The following is a 14,270-nucleotide window of genomic DNA, read 5'->3' on the forward strand; positions in this document are numbered from 1 at the left end:
ACCTGCAGCAGTGCGGCCTGTCTTCACAATTCCTCCACTCTGGCTAATTAATCCACTTAGAAGTTGGTTACTGAAGCAGTGAAGTTAATGAATTTATTATGCAGCATGTATCAGCAAATTGAAGCAAAAGTATGCTTGTAGCAACACTGTTAAGACATTTGAAAAATTTCACATCCAGTTTCAAGAAAAAAGAAGCATATATACCATTAACAAGATTGAAAAAAGAGATCTTAATTATTCTTTTTTTTTGCTTTTTGGGTCACACCCGGTGATGCACAGGGGTTACTCCTGGCTCATGAACTCAGGAATTACTCCTGGCGGTGCTCAGGGGACCATATGGGATGCTGGGAATTGAACCCAGGTCAGTTGCGAGCAAGGCAAACGCCCTACCCACTATCCTATCTCTCCAGCCCTCTATTTTATTTTTTTATTGGGCCACACCAGACTGTGGTCCAGGCTGGTTATGTGCTTAGGTATCAATCAGTCCTGGCAGAGGTTAAGGGATTTGAACTGATGTTGGCTGTATGCAAGGCAAGTATTTAAGCCTTGTGTTATCTGAAATATATCTTAAGAATATCTTTTTCTTTATTTGGGGACCATACCCAGATGTGCTCAGAACTTCTTAATGACTCTGCACATAGTAATCACTCCCAGTGGCCTCAATGGACCAAATGAGGTGCCAGGGATCAAACCTGGACTGGCATTGGCCATGCGTGAGGCAAGTGCCCTACCTACTATACTATGGCTCCAACCCCAGAGTCTTTCTTAAACCAACTTCACGCACATCATCTACTGTCCAGACCCTCAAAGGGAACCAAGTTAAAGACAAGGGCAGACAAGAACATCTGCTCTCACTACCATTGATCAACATATTAGGGGCCAAATAATAGGAGCCAGAAAGGAGAAGCTGGGTAATAGAAAAGGAAGAGGGGATTCAGTTATTATCTGCAGATTGGGGGCAGGGGCTGCAGAGATATAGTACAGTGGGCAGGGCATTTGCCTGTGGCTGATTAAGTTCAATTACCAGCACCCTACATGGTTCCTTCATCCCCACCAATAGTGATCCCTGAACTCAGAGCCAGGAGTAAGTCCTGAGCAACACTGGGTATTTTGAGTATTTACTGGGTGTGGTGCCTCAAAAAAATTATTCACAGATGGGATAAGAGTCTTCCCACAGAATACAAGATTCTTTTGACAGTGTTTTGCCTTAGTAAGAAAACTCAAACAATGGATTCCAAAGAAACGCGACAAGAAATGACTTTCATTCACATAACATTGATCTGATTAGGAAAATGGGGAGGCAAGTTTCCTTTCATTCTTGACAACACAGATCTAACAAAATGTAGAATTTGGCTTAATAATTAACATTTAAGATATCAACCTTGGGAATCTTGGGAGCAGAAGATAGTGCAGATATTAGGAGGTTTGCCTTGCATCTAGGCTTAATGCCTGGTACCACTAGCCCCTGGGAATTTCTGGGCACAGCCCTTGGGGCCCCCAGCACGGCCAAGGTCACCCAGGTATACCCCCAGCTACCATCATGTCTTCAACCAGAGTACCATCACATCTTCAATCCCTAACATAGAACCACTGCCCTGGAGGGGCTCCTTGACCCCCTGAGCACCACTTGGGAACTCTTTCCAAATAAACAAAACTTGACAAAGAACCCCAAGATAGTTGGATATGTAATGGGACATGCTATGCTCAACCAAGGGCTGCTTAAATGGTTCTTGATGTCATATTTAAGGGAGAAGCAGAAGAAAGTGGAATCAAAGCATCCAATATGTGTTTGGGTAGGGGATGGGGGAGGGGCTCGCAAGCTAGGGACTTGACTGCCAGCTGATTTGGGCTAAGCTATTTGGTTATCAACTCCTACCTGGAGTAAATAGTCCTAGTTATCTGGGTCCTAGAGCCAAGCAGGGGAAGAAGAGTGTTTCCAAGGTGGTCCCTTTTCCCCTGACTAACCTACTACTGCCTGCCTGCCCCAAGGCTTCTCCAGACCAGCCCTTCTACTGGACCTTCTCCAAGAGACAAAACCATAGTCTCACTAATGGATAGGTGCCAGGCTTCCTGGGATCAGGAAGTGGTCTAAGGAACTAACTGCTTTTTTCCCTTTGTTTGAGTTACACCCAGAAATGCTCAGGAGTTACTCCTGTCTTTTCACTCAGGAATTACTCCTGGCAGTGGTTAGGGGACCATATGGGTTGCTGGGGATTGAACCTGGGTCAGTCCCGTGTAAGGCAAACGCCCTACCCGCTGTGCTATTGCTCTGGCCCCAGGAACTAATTGCTTTTGAATGGACTGCCAGCCTTTCTTTGGCTCTCACTTTCAAAAGAAATGGGTGCTTCTGTTTCATAGAACCACACAGAATCTCTGCAGTCCCCAGTTTTCCCCCTTATGACTTATTGTCCTGTGAGATGGGTCACAGTTGCTTGTCCAGTTGCTTCTCAACTTCCAAGTTTTCTTGCTGCTGCCTCTTCTCCAGTGGTCTTAATGCATCTGTGATTTTAAAAATACAATATGCGAATGTTACCAGGCAGAAATCAACTCAGGGCCCAGATAAGATCAGAACATCAGTGTTGACTATGTATGTGATGTGCAAATCTGTTCCAAGAAAAAGGAATATGGGCAGAGGAAGATTATCTTCTAGTTTAGGAGACAGGAGAGAGGAAAGGGGAATTTTTTTTCTCTGAAAATATCTTTTAAGAGGAAAATTGGTAATTCTCTGTTGCACAGTTGGTTCTTAAGCATCAATAATATTGAACATATTTAAACTCTTTAACCCAGTAACTCCAGATTTTCAGTCTATAGAACAAAAGACTTTGTGACACCAAACCAGGCTACCAACTTCTGGATATCAAAAGAATTTTTGAAACTCGGTGCTAGCCAATTTGGGGGGCATGCTTAGAGAACAGAATCATGGCCCTATTATCCTATTTTTTAAAATAAATTTATCAGTGGATATTTAGTGATTATCCATGGCTTCTACTCGGATCTCTTCGATAGCCATGTCCACCTGCCTACATTCCAAATTCCACAGGATGGATATGTTGTTCCAAAGTTCTCCCTCCTGAAGTCTGACGCGCCATTTCATCGGTAAAGAAGCAAACAGCACCTGGCCCAGACAAGGTCAGACCCAAACACCTGAAGAATCTGCCGCAGTACTCATCAATACACTGGCTCGGCTCTTCACATGCTACCTGTCTGAATGCAAGGTTCTGTCCCTATGGAAAACCAGCAGGACTGTACTACTGTACAAGGAGGGGGACATCCATGACATTGGCAACTATCGCCTGATCTGCCTATTGTCTGTCATCTACAAGCTGTTCACTTGAGTTATCCTGAAAAGACTTGGCAGAACACTAGATGAAGGACAATCATGCAAGCAAACCAGGTTCCTAAAAGGATTCAGCACTATCAACTATATTCACATAATAACCAAGTCCTCTGAGGGTTCTAGGGAGATTAAGATTCTGCTCTGTCTAACGCTCACTGATTTAAAGAAGGCCTTTGATTCTGTTGAGATGGAAGCTGTCATCAAAGCCCTAGTCAAACAGGGCGTTCAAACTCAATACACCGGGATCCTCCATGAGCTGTATTATGTATGGATCACTACCAGGATCTCACCATTCTACATGGAAGTGATTATCCATGTCAAGAGAGGAGGTTCGGCAGGGTGATACTATTTCACCGAAACTTTTCAGTTCCACCCTAGAGAACGTCATGCGAGGACTGGAATGGGAAGGAATGGGAATGAAGATAGACGGTCGGCAACTATACCACCTCTGCTTCGCTGATGACATTGTTCTAATAATACCAAACATTAGCCAAGTGGCACAAATGCTGGCCAACTTTGACCGTGAGTGTGGAAAGGTTGGACTACAGCTGAATCTCACCAAGATAATGTTTATGAGAAACAGTCTCGTTCCTGATGTTCCATTCACTCTCAACGAAACGAACATCTCCAAATGCAACAGTTATGTTTACCTAGGTTGAGAAGTCAACACGATGAATGACCTGGGACCTGAGTTGCGCAGGAGGAAGAGAACGACTTGGAACACCTTCAAGAGCGTCCAAGAAATAGCTAAGAGGATGAAGAACCTCCAGCTCTGGGCACATCTCTGATTCCACTGTTCTTCCTTGCATTAACAAACGCCTCAGAGACCTGGGCCCTACAAAACCAGGATGAGTATGCTATTCAGGGCTCCCAAAGAGGAATCGAAAGAGCTATGATTGGAGTATCACGCTTCACTCAAATGAGAGAAAGAATCCAGAGTCTTGACCTCCGTCGATGGTCAAGAATCAGGGACGCTGTCTCATTGGCCAAGGCGTCAAAAATCAGATGAGCTGGACACTATAATGAGATTTGGAGACGACTGCTGGACTAAAGCCATTACTGACTGGATTCCATGGGACGTCAAAAGATCGTGTAGCTGCTCACCTACAAGATGGTCAGATTTCTTCGTCAAGACCCTGAATGATCAGTTTGAGGCTCTTTGTGTTCCTAGAATGAGAAGGTGCCATTAGGCTACACTAGTATGCAGCAGGACAAATGGAGACGTTACTGGTGTCCGCTCAAGCAAATCGATGAGTAATGGGATGCCAAGTGATCAAGTGATCAGTGGATAGACATTTTGATTGTTTCTACCTTTTTTAAATTAAAAAATATTTTGTTTTTAGATTTTTTTTAAATTTTTATTAGTGAAACACCATGAGGTACAGTTGTTTAATAATTTGGGAAAATGCCAGACTGTTTCCTAAATGCTGCATGATTTTACATTCTTATCAGCAATGTATCAGTGTTGCAATTTTTGCACATCCCCACGTACCCTTTTATTATATGTCACCGTAGGGGGGTTTTTTTGCCTTTTAAATTTATTTTTGTTTGGGGCCACACTCAGCAGTGTTCAGGGACCAGTCCTGGCTCCTTGTTTAGGTACCTTGCCTGGTGATGCTTGGGAACATATGTGATAATGGGATTTGAACCAGAGTCACAGCTGCTAAGGCCAAGCACCTTAACCTTTGTAGTTCCTTTCTGGCCCTCTTTATTTATTTATTTATTTATTTTTACATAGGGAACTAGAACAATTTTTGCTTGGCCTGATGTTTTGTTTCCCACTGGACCATTTTTGTAGACATTCCTACGATCTTTTGACAAATTAGTTCAGCTTTTTACATGCTCTCCTAGCATTTAAAAGAAAATGTCGTTTTCCAAGCAGGAAAAAATATCAGAAGTTGTTTGGTTGTGGTTGTTTGGATGGGTCAACATGCTTGTTAATTACCACCTTCCAACCTGAGGGGAAACAGAAGCAAAGGAGCCAGATTTCTGCTTACCCAGCCTTCCTTGGAGGGAGAACAGGGGCTCAGGGTTTGCACTCAGCCTATCAGATCACCCAGACTGTGCCTGGCTCTGAAAACCAATAAAGTCAACAGGAAAAGCACCGCAGTGATGGCAGCCACTGCATTTATGAAATCTAGCATTTGTGGGGAGACAGAGAGGGGGACACTAGAGAGGGAACCACGGATGTTCAGTGTCCTAGGACATGATGACAGGGGAATGGCAGGAAATCAGCTGCTTCGTGTCTCTTCACAGATGCTCCCGGTCTGTGATGTGGGGCTGACACTAAGCACTGCTGCCTCCTCTGTTCTAGGTTTTTTTCCCCCTGAATGCCCAAATAATTTCTTTGATTTGAACAAGCAGAATTGCTCTCCACTGTTGCAATTAGGCAGCTTAACCAGGGTTGGAGAGATACTACAAAGGTTAAGGTTCTTGCCTTGTATGTATTTGAGCCACTGACCTGTTCTGATCCCTGTCTAGCCATAGATACTATTTCTTTTCCCCACGAAACGTCTCCATTATTATTAAATTTTTTGTCAGTAGATTGTTGTCTGGTTTGTTCTGAACTGGGAATACTGTATCAGACAGGAGTCAGGATGTGGGAGCCACAGCTCAGAGGAGCAGAATTAGGCCTGGGCAGGACACAAATGACCCCTTTCACCTAGCCAAGCCCTGTAAGTCTCTCACTGGAGCCTGGTTCCAACTCCTCAGACATAGTCATTTAATAAAATCGTCTATTAGCTCCGTATTGTACACTGTGAGCCTGTGCTGTCGAAAATGCCTAAATTCTTTGCACTACAAATGAATTCCTGTCCTCAGCCTACAGAAGGCTCTTTACCCAGAAAAAAATACATATTTATACACTAATCTCTGCCAACACTACCGTGAGGAAAATGTCTACAGTGATTAAGCCAGTCTTGGGCTGAACTCAGTAGTGGTCGAGATTGGCAGTAGAAACTGTACTTAAAAATTCAATCAACAAACATGTGTTTTGCCTTTTGAAACAGACACGTTTAGCAAGGCTCCAAAACTGACAGAGCACCCTCTTTGACCCAACAGCTGTGCCCTGCTCCCCCACTTATCCCACACACATACCCAACACATCGTGAATGTCTTCAAGAAATATTTTAAAAAGTGAGGCCAGGGGAGAGGTCGTATTCGGCCACCAGAAGAGGAGGCAAGGTGGAGACAGACCTGGAGGGATTCAGGATGCCACCTTGAAGACTGGCATGACAGGGCCACAAACCAAAGAATGCCGCCCGCCAGTGGCAGCAGGAAGAGGCAAGGCAGAGATCCTCCCCCAGGATCACCAGGGGCTGTGCCCTACTGACACCTTTATTGGATATTTCTGGACTCCAGGATAGTGGCGGGATAAGTTCTTGTCATTTTCAACCACTGGTTTAGGTTAAAGTCCCAGGAGACACAGACGCTCCCTCCTGCTCACCAAAACTAAGCTCTCTTCCTGCTTACCACGTAGAGTTCAGCCCTGTGGAACTCTGACTATCTGAAGTCATTAAGTCTTCTAAGCACTCTCTGCACTGGTTCATTTTAGATTTTTGAAAACTAAGTCTTAAAGAGCTTAGTGATGGTCCAGAAAGGAGGAGAGGGAGATACAGGAGGGATGGAGAGGACCAAGCCCCTCTCTGAATCCTGGTATAAGGATTAAAGGACTGAAGGGAACATGCTGGGGAAACTGAGACTCGAACAGCTTATTAGCAAGAGAGCTGGGCCTCTCCTACTGATTGGTTAGAACGCAGGTGAGGATGAGGAGGATGCTGTGTCTGGGCACCAGGGGCCAACATCCACATCCTCTACCCTGCAGGACCCTTGGAATAGCCTGAATAGCACCCAAAGGAAGGTGGATAGGGCAGGACACACTTGTTCTCTTTGGCTCCTGCCAACCAGTCAACACCTTTCAGCAAAATGCACACACACACACACACACACACACACACACACAAACACACACAGAGACATAACACATTCACAGACACACATACACACACACATACACACAAAGACATATAACAGACACAGACACACACACACAAAGACCTATAACACAGACACAAACACAGACACAGACACAGACACACACACACACACACACACACACACACACACACACTCCTCAGGCTGTACTCAAGCCCCGAGAAGGACACAGAGAGAGAACAGAACAAGTGCCTGACCTTCAGGAACTCACAGCCCCTAAATCATATGGCTCTGTGGTCACATCAGCACCTCCAAACCCAGTGGGAGCTGGGTTTTCCATTTCCTTGGCCTGGCTGACGGCTCCCACCTCCCCCTTCCACCTGGTGCATGGCTTTGCCCACAGGGGGTGCTAGAAGAAGCCTCCTGGGCTGGAGGGGGAGATAGGACTTGCTCTTTCCTGTTTGTTCCTGGTCGGCTTCCTGTGGGCTTCCTGTCTCTCTGAGCGCCATCCCAACACCTACTGTCCTAGTTGCAAGTATTGCAAAACTGAAGCTTCCCCAGCCCTCATAGATCTCAGCTCAGAAATTCAGGCTCTGCAGGGCCTTTCTCTGAAGTCCCATATTCCCCCTCAGCCAGAGGCATGAACGCTGCCCACCCACTGTCACTGCCTCTCATCCATCTTGAGGGGCTCCTTCTGCCTGGCACTTCCCAGTGAACAGCTCACTCCCTCACCATCTTTCCCAGACACAGCTCCTTGTTCTGGATTCAAACCGGAAACAGTATTCTAGTGTCTCCTCTGTTTGGGGATCTCCCTCGGTTCCTCTCTGATAACAAACAGCTTCTCCTACTCCACGTGGCTTCCTCTAACGGCAGCGGCAGTACTTGCCTTTCCAGACCTGACCCAGAGCAGGGGTTGGTTCCGAGAGGGCTTCCTTCCTGTCTAAGACTGCTGCTCACAGGCTCCACCGGGATTTGTGAACACTGAGGTCTCTTCCCACCTGGCTCCAGACTGGAATGATTCAAACCCGGTTGTCTTCAACCATGGGCTAGAGTGATAGCACAGCAGGTAGGGTGTTTGCCTTGCAGGCGGCCGACCCAGATTCGATTCCTCCATCCTTCTCGGAGAGCCTGGCAAGCTACTGAGAGTATCCTGCCCGCACGGCAAAGCCTGGCAAGCTACCTGTGATGTATTCGATATGTCAAACACAGTAACACAAGTCTCGCAATGGAGATGTTACTGGTGCCCGCTCAAGAAAATCGATGTACAACGGGAGGATAGTGCTACAGTGCTACAGTCTTCAACCATGCTGCTCCCCACCCCCACAGCTGCTCCGGGCAAACCTTCCTGAAGTAGGTGAGAATGAAGACGGCTCACTGAGGGAGAGGAAAGCTGTACTTTGCTGTGAGAAAGCTGGTGGTATGGCTGGGCCCTCAGTCAAGGGTGACCAACATCTGCTCCACCCCTGTCTTTCCCAACTTCCTGAGCCAGAATAAAATTCCCCTTTATTCTGAAGCAGATGTGAGGTGAGTTTCTGGCACATTCAGCCGAAAGAGTCCTGACCACTGAAGTCATGCTCCTCTGATCTGTGTCGTCTGGAATTAAAAGTGAGTCAGGCCCTCATGTCTCACCAGGGACAGCAACCCCCGCTATAAGGTGGCCATGGTACGAGGCCCCTCGGGATACCATAAGGCAAGTCCGTGTCCCTCTGTATCACAGAGAATATCTGGAGAATAAAACAAAGAAGAGGCAGGAATAGGCTGTAGAAACAAAATCTGAGAAGCCAAGAAATAAAGTCGGGTTGGAAGAAGGCACCATGATACGAACACACGGCTTGTTTGGGAGGCCCAGGGTTTTTTTTGTTTTGTTTTGTTTTGTTTTGTGTCACACCCGGCAATGCTCAGGGGTTACTCCTGGCTCTGCACTCAGGAGTGACTCCTGGCGGTGCTCGGGGGACCATATGGGATGCTGGGAATCGATCCCAGGTCGGTCACATGCAAGGCAAATGCCCTACCCTGTGCTCTCGCTTCAGCCCCCAGGACGCCCAGGTTTATCCCAACACCACATGGTCCCTCAGCAGTGCCAGAGCCTCCTGCAAACACAGAACAGGAGTCGCCCCTGATAGCACTGGGTGTGACCGCACACCAAACAACAACAACAGCACTGAAGAGGAGAGGTCAGCTAGCAGCTCGGCACCACAGACCATCATCTTGGCAGATTTTTATAAAAATCTTGGTAGATTTTTATTTCTTGTCTTTGCCCTTGCCCTGACCTTGCTGGCATCTGCTACACAGACAATAACCTGCATTCCAGCTCAGACCACTTTTCTCCTGGATGTTAGAAAATGACACATCCCCTCTAAAATGCTTTGATACTTCAAATGTTTTCATGTCCCTGTTTCCTCCGTGGGGAACAGTCTGCCTGTTGCACTGTATGTGAGCTGGACCCTGCTTGAAGGGGACAGGAAGCAACTATGCAGAACTTTCTCTACACATTCCTCTGCTTTGTATCCGGCCTGCCCTCACCCCGCCTCTGAAAGCAAACTTTCCTTTCCTCCATCCAGTGCTGATTTGTTTTGTTTTCATCACCAATAGGCTCATGTTCTCCCTCCTTTCTGAGTCTGGCTCTGTGTGGTAAATGTTGAGCTTTTTTGATGAGGGAGTTAGAGCAGGTTTTTGGTTTTGTTTCACTTTGTTTGTTTGTTTGTTTGGGGGCAACATCTGGCAGTGATCAAGGCTTCCTCGTGGCTCTGTGCTCAGGAATCATTCCTGGTGGTGCTCAGAGGACCATATGGGGTGCTGCGGGGGGCCCCGCCAGACCACTCTCCGGCCCGCGGAGGTGGCCCTAGGATCCGTAGGTGCAGGGAAGGACCAACCGAATGAACACACAAGACACAAGAGACAGAGTACAGTTTAGAAACAGAGATAAAGAGACAGGACAGGACAGGACTTCATTCAGGGCAGCAGGGGTATTATATACTTTGCAAGGCAGGAAACTATGCTTACATCACAGAAGGCAATTACATCACTAGGTCATATCATATATTGTTAGGAGAGTTACAAAAACTACATGTTCCATGTGCTTGATTAGTCAGTGTCAGTTACTTCTTATTCTTGGGCTAGCTGTGACAAATATTTTCTTTTAGACAACCATACATAGCTCATAGGCTGCGGTCAGAGCAGATGCAGTACCAGATTTGCGCTAGTCAGGACCCGCTTGTTCAGGGTCACATAGGCCAAGATAACCATACATAGCACAGGCACGTAGGCCCTTGGTCAGTTAAAGGGCCAGCTTCCCACAGGGTGCCAGGTTGGCCCTGTGCAAGGCAAACGCCCTCCCCACTGTGCTATAGTTCCAGGCCTAGGGCAGTTCTAATCCAAGCTCCCTTCCCCTTTCTGCAGAACAGGCTCAGGGATGCAGAACAAGCTGCCACTGCCCTCCAGAAGCAGAAGCTTTCTGCTGCCTAATAAGCTGGTAGCTCCAGGTCAAAGGCAGAGAGAGCCTCCACCTGTGGAGGGTGCCAGGGGGCTGAGAAAACTGACACCCCCCCCCACTCCCAGAAGGCTGCAGTCCTGCCACAACCCCTTCTGGCTCAGAGAGGCGACATACCTAGCAGGACCTGGACCCATCAGCCTGTAGGTCGTCATCTCCAGCTTGGACTGTTCATTGGGAGTCCCCACCTGAGAAGCTTCTCTCCACTGTGTTTGTGAAATGCCACCCTGCACTTGAACAAAACCACAGCAGAGTGGTGCCCATTTGCCCAGCTCAAACCCCTGGAGGAATGATGACAGCCAAGAGCCCTGGGCCAGCCGGGCCTGAGAGATAGTACACAGCTGAATGTGTTTGCCTTGTGCACGGCCAACCTGGTTCAATCCCGACACCAGATTTGGTTCCCCAACCATGCCAGGAGTGACCCTGTGCACAGAGCCAGGAGTAAGCCCTTAAGCACTTCTGGGTGTGGCACAAATCCCTTTCACTGCCACCTGGAAAGTAATCCTGGACCACAACTAAAGCTGAGGGCTCTGTCTGGCCCCTGACTCACTGCAATACTTGGGCTGGGTCACTTCACCTTTCTGGGCTTTGGCTTCCTCATGTGACTCCCAAGGATTATAATTCCAGCCCTTGCCACTTCTCCAACAGTTATCCCCAGTTCCCACTTCCAAAGAATTGCTGGCCCCTCAGTCAGCAAGAGATGCTGACTGGCCTGGTCTTCTGTCCTGAGTAATGGTAACCAATTTCCCATGTTCCCCATGTCAGTCCTGCATCCTAGTCACCCTGAGAGTCAGGGGCCAGGAGGCATCTTGAGGGCCGAGAAGCAAAGACCCCATGGCCACTGCACTGTGAATTCCCCTCAGGACCATCTCTCTTTGCCTCTGGCCCTGTATTCATTTCCTGGATGGAATCAGAAAACCCCAGGATACAGAGCAGTGGAGGCATGCTTCGAGAGGTGACCCCCTCCCACAGGGGACATGAAGGGCTTGCCCGAGATCTCACAGTGAGTCTGGCCAGGGCCAAGGTGTAAGCACACAGTTCAGACAGGACACCTTTTCCCCAATTGGATCTCATCCCATTTAGGCCTGATCTGTGCCTTGGGACAGAGGCCTTAGCCCATTCTGTCCTGGTCCCCTGCTCCGTAAAGGGGTGGGGGATATAGCACTGCTCTCTGGGGATGTAGGCAGGATGGAACAGATTATTATATGCAGAATGCTCGGAAGAGAGTGCAGCAGAGTACGCTGTCACCTTGGGGCTTGGTTAGTTACCTGCTCTATACACATATCCCAAACTGACTGCAGTCTGACCACAGAGGTTTCTGTATTGATCCTCATGGGGCACGGGGAGGGGGCTGGCATTGATCAGTGCACAGTGGCCAGGAATCTGCCTTCATTGGCCCTTGTGACTCCACTATTCCCTAGGACCAGGGATTCCTCTACTTCCAAACAGCAGGAACAGGCAGAGAGAACGAAGACGCCCAGCAACTTCTAATGTCTCAGCTCCCACATGGAACATTTCAGTTCTAAAATCACGCTCCATGGACAGCAGGCGGGGGCGGGGGACAGTGTGCCCATCCATCCGTGAGGCCAGCTCCCACCAATCCTTGCAGTATCCTCAGACTGGATGTCTCACATACATGTACACCTACACACACACACACACACACACACACACACACACACACACACACAGCATTGTCCACCAGAGGGCTGAAGCCAAAGCCAGAGAGAAAGACCCAGCAGAGAGAGGAGAAGAGTGGAGTCTATTTCTCACTGTCTTCCAAGATTCTTGAGCTTCAATGTCATTAGACGGATGTGAAATGAATCTGAGGCACTTTTCTTTTTAATCCTAGGTTGACTTAATTGCCTCAGTTGGGAGAGTCATTAGTAAATGATTAATGGAAATAGCTTCTGTAAAAATTGAATTATCTCAGATGTGTTGCAACCTGCCACCCAGAAACTCTTTGGAGAGTTGAGGGCCGCAGATAGCTGCAGAGAATGCCCCAGGCAGAAGCCTGCTCCCTAAAGCCCAGCCTTGGCTCGTGGTCAGAGCAAAACTAAAATCAAGGTCAAACCCTGGGCTCAAGGTGCCAAGAACAGCTGGTATTCAAGGCAGGGTGGGAACTCCAAGGCTGGAACCTTCCCAATCAGACAGAGCCAAGACAGTGCCCAGTCATCCAAAACACCTCCCCACATGCCTGGGGGAGCTTGTGGAAGCCAACAAGATATCAGGCAGAACCAGAGAGGCGGCACATGGCCTCTGACGCAGCCGTGGTTCTCTTCAGCCCAGGAGGCTGTAGCCCGGTTTCAGCCTTGCACGCATTTGACTGTGGATTCTCTGACCATTAGGGACAAGCTGATTGGAAGGTCCTTGAAGGCCATAGGACCAGAGGGTGCAGCAGGAAGCTCTGGGGGCACTGCCAAGCAGCAGAATGAGGACTTCTCTCATGCTGTCATTTGCCCTGGCCCTACCAAGAGCGGGGTCCTCATGATCTCTGCCCACCTCATGTCTCAACATTTTCCACCCTCAGCTAGAGAGTGGTGCAAGCGAATCATTGGTACTCACTCTCACTGCCTGTGGAAAATCAGATGTGCTTTGAGTGGCTTCGTGCAAGGAGGTTCGACATAGTTTCTGTTCTCGTGTTAGAAGCAATCAATGCAACACCTGAACAGAGTCCCCATTTGGTTCTTTTTTTTTTTTTCTCTTTGGGTCACACCTGGCAATGCACAGAGGTTACTCCTGGCTCTGCACTCAAGAATCACTCCTGGTGATGCTCAGGACCATATGGGATGCTGGGAATCAAACCCGGGTCAGCCACATGCAAGGCAAACGCCACCCTACCCGCTGTGCTATTGTTTCAGGCCCCCCAGCCCCGTTTGCTTCTGATTGATTTAACATTCAAGTTTTACCCTTCCAAAGGTGGCCCCACAAATACAGAGTCCAAACAAAAATATGATAGTGTCACCAAGGGATGAGGTGGCAGAGGAGAGACAAGGAATTTTATTAGGAGGATGAAAACAGCCTAAAAATGATGTACTGTGATAGATGTTCCAGGTGGCCAAAAACCCATCCAATTGCACAGTAGAAGCGGTTGGATTTTATAACATGTAAAAAATGTCACTATAACATTTGAAATAATATTCGAGCAAAAGCACATTATTATTATCATATTATTAATATAATCATAATCATAATCATCCTTAGGTTTGGGGCCACCCTTGGTGGTGCTCAGGCTTACTCCTGGTTCTGAGCTCAGGGATCACTCCTCGTGATGCTTAGGGAAACGTATGAGGTACCAAGAATCAAACCCAGGTCAGCCACAAGCAAGGCATGTCCCCCCACCACCGTACTCTCCCTCCAACCCCTTCAAAGCATCTAATTAACTAACTTCGCCTTTTTTATGCCCCGTTTTGAAGCATAATTGACATACATACAACATGATAGTGGTTTCACATAATGACTTTGACATTTACAGAATGACACACACACGAAGTCTCCTGCCATCTGGTC

The sequence above is a fragment of the Sorex fumeus genome, unplaced genomic scaffold (assembly GCF_029834395.1).
Source record: "Sorex fumeus unplaced genomic scaffold, SorFum_2.1 ptg000044l, whole genome shotgun sequence".
Taxonomy (NCBI): Eukaryota; Metazoa; Chordata; class Mammalia; order Eulipotyphla; family Soricidae; genus Sorex; species Sorex fumeus.